Here is a 5616-nt window from a genome sequence, read left to right on the forward strand (position 1 = left end):
TCTCTCCATCACAGCCCATCCACCTCCATCTTCTCTAATCTCTATCACTGTTTCATCGCATCGAGGAGTTTTCCAGGTGTTGCGCCGCCGAGGAGCTTTTCGAGCATCTTCCGCCTTCTTCCTTCTCGTGTTATTTTATTATTTTTATTTTAGTGTCTAGTTTCTACTAAAAATCTGATTTTGTTTGCAGCACTATAGTAGCCATTGAATGACCTTGATCTTTGCACTGAAGAGTTTTTGGGGTGCTATTCGGCTGAGGAGATTTTTGGGTCCTCAAGCGAGCCGAGGAGTTTTTCGGGCTAGCTCTTCTTTCTCACCTATTATCCTTCGAACCACCGACTACCGTTCTTTCCATTGAGTTGCTGGAAGTTGCAGACATCAACAGAGGCTTAGAAGAAGTCGTGGGAGGCCTCACGTCTTGGACCAAGCGCGGATCGTCCGGTAAGATCCTTGTTCTTTGTTTTCTTTATTTTAATTGTTATTTTTGCCAAAATCGGCTAGACTATGTCTAGCCATTTTTTATCTTCCAAACATTTTCTAATTCTAATTTTTTCATCAATGTGCAAAACTTTAAAACCATGTTTTTGATTGTTTAAGATCGAGTCTTGCATTTTTTTCTTGTATAAAATATGTTTGTAATTAGTTTTTTGTTTTAGTTCAAAATCGTGTTTTGTATTCATTAAAAAAATCAAGTTCTAGAGGTTGTCATCTTCTTCATAGAGGATGGCAACCATTGTTAGTTTAGTCAAGGTCTTAGTAATTTTTAGTAAGTCTTAATTAGTTTAGTAAGTTTTTAATTTAGTATTTAGGGAAATTAGGGTATAGAATTTTATTAATTAAGTTACTGTAGGCATTATTTATTTAGGCAATTAGCATTCATGATTTTATTTAAGTACAGATTTTTGTCCATGCGTTAATTACATTACATACTATATAGGTTAGCATATACTTAATATAATTTGAAAACAAATTGAATTTTTATAAAAGGCATTTTTTAAACTTTCAAAGAATAGGTGATTTTGGCAAATTATGGGGGTTTCTAAAATTTGCGAAATAAAAAAGGGAAAAGAATTGGGTCTCATTGAAGACGTCAACCAAGAGGATCTCCTCTTCTTGTGATTTAGGTAAGTGGGCTTGAAATTCAAATCCATTACCTAAATTCATTTTGATTTGAATTAAAGAGGAGATAGCATCTTAAATAATTAAGAAGCTAATCCAAAAACGTGTGAGCCCACTTGGGGCTGACATTTTTGGATCAGCAAAGTTAAGGTTTTTCTTCTAAGGCAAGAGTTACATGGGTCCCACCTAAATCCACTTCAGCCTAAATATTTTTTATTGCCCCTTCTCTTAATTAGGTTAGTTTATGCATATGATTTTCATATTTCATTTAAGTAGGTAAGTGGTAATTGGATTTTTTATGTTATGTCCACTAGAAATTAATGTTGCATAAGTAAGGCATGTATTTTTTTATTGTTACTTAGTTCCTTTTCTTTTAAATTAGATTTTTTTTGGAGGCCCCACATAGGGAGATGGCTCACCCACTACAAGAAAAATGTGAATTAGCGACAAAAATTTATGACAGAAAAAATCCATCACAAATTTGTGATAGATTAACTCAAGAAAACCAACCGTCGCTAAAATTAGAATTAAAGACAAGATTAGCGACAAAAAAAATTATGTCGCAAAATCTGTCATTAATTAGCGATGGATTAGAGACGAAATCAACTTAAGAATGGATAAGTGACAGAATTTTTCGGTCGCTAATTAGCGATGATATTTGCGACCGTAAAATTTTGTCCCTCATCCATGGCTAGTTTTCGGTAAAAACGGCTCGCAAAATTCTCCCTCTCTCTCTCTGATTACCCCAAATCGGCTTCCTGACTGCCGCCGTGACGCCTCCTCCCCTTCCCCATCCGCAGCCGATCGGAGCCTGGTGCTATCGCCGTAACCACCACCGCCTCTGCCTCTTTTCCTTCTTCTCCTCCCTCTTCTCTTTTTCCTTTCCCCGTCTGTGGCCTCGCCGAAGCAGCGTCGTCGTTAACACCCCCAACCAACCCCTCTCCTCACCTTCTTCTCTTTCCCTTTCGTCCGAACGCCGGCCACGGGATTCGAAGAGACGAAAACTGAGGGGATCTGTCTCCCTGGTTTCTACAGCGTGGAGGTTAGTAGTATTGTTAATTTTGGAATTTTGGGGTTGTTTTTTGGTGGATTAGGGTTTCATTTCTGTGTTGAATGTTCTGTGGTTAGTAGGAACCTGTTTTTTGGGGTTTCAGGTCATTTTCGATGAATCAGGGCTTCATTTTCGTGGACTCTCTCTCTCACTCTAGGTCTTGTTCTGCGGCTTTTTTGGTTCTAATGGCATTCCGGTTGGTTAGATTTATATAACTAGTGTTATTTTTTTGTTGAAATGGACATGATTTTTGTTATCTGATTATGCTTGAGTGTTGCTTTCTACATCTATGGTCACTTCGTCGGTCTATATGGATCTATGCTCACTTTTAGGCAATGAATGCCTTTTTTTTATCTCCACATGTGATTTTGATGATACTTTTTCTTGTTTCATGTTCTCCTTTTCTTCACCATTGCTGGATTTTTTTTGGAATAAAGAGACTGATTGGTAAAGACTATTTATAATCTTGGCATTAAAAAAATGTGATTTTTTTGAAACTGGTCGCCCATTAATATTTTGTTTCTGATATCAAGGAAGATGCTGCAATTTTTTTTTATTGGGTATATTTTGTTGTTAGTTTTTGCAGGCTCTTTTATGGTGGCTAAATGCTGGCAGATGGTCCAAAGGTTTGTGGTAGTCCAGTGACGAAGATGGGTGCACCTGCCAATTTTGGACGTCCTCACCAGTTACATGAAGGTGAAGAACCTGTTCCTCCAGCTTCTAAGAAGCGAGATAGGGAAGTGATTAATAAGGATTGAGAGAAAGGTGACTCATTCATGGATTTGGTGGAAGGGGCTATTCCTCAGTTCAAATTCGACTCAGAATTGCATACTGACGATTGCTTGGTGTATGCTATAGATTCTAGAGTTGCAGAAGCTGGTGCTTGCCTTTTGGTTCCTCCAGAAATTAAGCTATAGAAAGGTCTCATTCTGGTTTCTCTTTCTTTTATGGTACTCAATTGTCCCTTTTCATTCCTACCTCTAGTATCTGTCTTCAAAAAATAAGACCCACGATAGCCTGCTAAATGTTTGATATAAAACTGGATCAAGATGTAGAAATGATGGAGGAGATAGTTCACTTTGTTATTTTCTATTGTGTGAACTGTAGAATGAAATCTCAATAAACCTTGTTTGAGTTTGTGTCTCTGGTGCTGTCATGATAATGTATGAGGTCCTGTTTAAAAAAATTTTACTGCATCTTTATTGATACTGTCTTTAGTGTCCGAACAAAGAATTTATGTCTCACACTATTTTTGCTACTAAAAATTGTGTCAAGGAGCCAATTATGATTGCTCGTTTGGTGATTCTATTTTTAATATCTCAGAACACTTTGACAAGTTGGATTTCTCAATGTCCAATCTCAGGCAGTCATGCTGCTTCTTAGCCCTTTGTTGTTCTTTTGATCAGAACTATGTCATGTTTATTTTTTTTCATGCGTAGTCTTAAGTCTTCGCAACTGTAATCAGGACTTTCTTGCTAGATATTCAGTCCAAAAGAAAGATGCTAGTAATGGAGGAATTTAGACTCAAGCGGTTTTGTAAGAAGCCATGAGCCAAGGCATGAACAAGTACTGAGAGGAAAGCTTCCCTATGCTTCAAGTAGGAAAGGAATTAAATGATCAAAACAATCATAAGGTTCTGCATATCTTAACTCATCCTGAAACAAACTAAAACAAGTAATAAGAATATGAGAAACATGGCAGTAGTCTGGAATATAATGGGAAAGGTCTGAGGTAAAACATTAGGAAAGTAGAAAAAAATTGTTCTACCGATCACTGATAAGAGCCAATAAATGGTGGTGGCAAGATATGATGATTAATGCTGGCTAACAAACTAAAAAATAAACTATGGTACTATTTGATCCAAGTGTATCTAACTTCTTGACCATGCCTTTTTCAGCAACTGCTTAGTTTTCTTTCTTATATAATGTGTTGATTGACCTTTTCTTGTTAATATGCCATCTTTTTTTTTTCCAGAAAAACTTCCCAAGAACATTAGAAGCTCTTATTTTGCACATGCTTTCTCCTGCTGGAGCAGAAATTCTGACTCAAAAGTTTGAGGAGATGGATAAGAAAACTACAAAAGAGGAACAATATGTACATTGCCTTTTGCAGAGCATCAGATCTTTGCGTTGATCTTGTTATATTTGCACTAGTTTCTTCCTTTCATTTCTCCATTCAGGATCCCTAACACTGATGTTTCACTTTTTCCTAATCATTTCAGAATTTCAAAATTCTAACAGAACTCTAAAGGAAAAATGTTAATGCTATGTTATTATTGTTATTTATTTAATGCTGGTTCTTTTTCAGGATTGAGTTTTATGGTCTTTTCTATGGCATTTTCGATGATCAATGTGTTGTAATGGATGCTATCTTGAATGAGAAAGAAGCATTTGGCTTTCATCAGGTAGTTGCATTGTCTAATGGAACCACTGAAGATTGCATATATAAACATTTTAGAATATAATAAGTTTTATTTGATTGAAATCCATGAAATATTGATGATCAGTGTAATGTAATGGATACTATCTTGAATGGGAAAAAGCATTTGGCTTTCAGGTAGTTGCTTGGTCTAATGAAACAACTAAAGATTGCATGTGCAAACATTTTAGGTAGAACCAATTTATTAGATTGGAATTCATGTAAGCTCTATGCTACTTTCTATTCATGGCATCATAGACCAGGAGAACTTTTAGATGTTCCCGTGTGACAAGAAATTCTCCCAGAAATGGCTATGCTGGTGGTTGTAACAAAATTGTTTAATTTTTATAATTTTCAAGTATTAGTTGATTGTTGTGATTTGGATATGTAGCATACATGCCAGTGAGGATAATACCAATATGGAATTTTCGGTTCTTATATTTCCAATGGACTTGGGACTACAGTTCTTCAAGATAAACCATCTCCCAAACTGTTATGACATATTGTAGAACATGAGATGACCATTAATCACGTGTTTCTGTAATTAAAACAGAAAGATTGCAACCAGATTCTGTGACTTTAATCTCCTAAACTGTTAATGCCGAGTTGAACACTGGTTTGTGTTTGCTTTAGGGTTTATCCAAGTACTATCAAACACAATTCTTTAAATTTAAAGGTTTTCTCCTTGTGCACTTTCAGGTACTCAGAAATGTGCTGGATCAACATCTGGGGGTTACATGTGATAGACCTAAAGAGTTATCTCAAAGGCGGCGTACATAGCACAATAACTTTTTCATCAGACTGCTGATCTTGAAAGAGTTATTGTTGAATGATTACTTTTTGTTGCATTCAAGGATGTTGTATTCTTCCTCTGATCATGATGGTGGTTTTATCTTAAGCAATGGGAGACTCTTGCTCTTTTGCTCATTGGAATTTCTGTCAACCAACTCCAGTCACTTTCAGAGGGTACCACGACGTTGGTTAAAAGATTTGTTAACATTGCAATTCTTTGAGAAAGGCAACATGGT

General features: G+C 36.2%; 1 long non-coding RNA gene across 1 annotated transcript; it reads left to right on the forward strand.

The window, feature by feature from the left end:
• The first annotated feature begins 1942 nt into the window (after positions 1–1942).
• LOC149834855 (uncharacterized) lies at positions 1943–4396 on the forward strand. The gene is made up of 3 exons (XR_016432573.1): positions 1943–2161; positions 2748–3091; positions 4145–4396. It is a non-coding gene; the product is annotated as an uncharacterized LOC149834855 (long non-coding RNA).
• The last annotated feature ends 1220 nt before the right edge of the window (positions 4397–5616 follow it).

This window comes from Nuphar pumila, chromosome 6, assembly GCF_984573655.1.
Source record: "Nuphar pumila chromosome 6, dmNupPumi1.hap1.1, whole genome shotgun sequence".
Classification (NCBI taxonomy): Eukaryota; Viridiplantae; Streptophyta; class Magnoliopsida; order Nymphaeales; family Nymphaeaceae; genus Nuphar; species Nuphar pumila.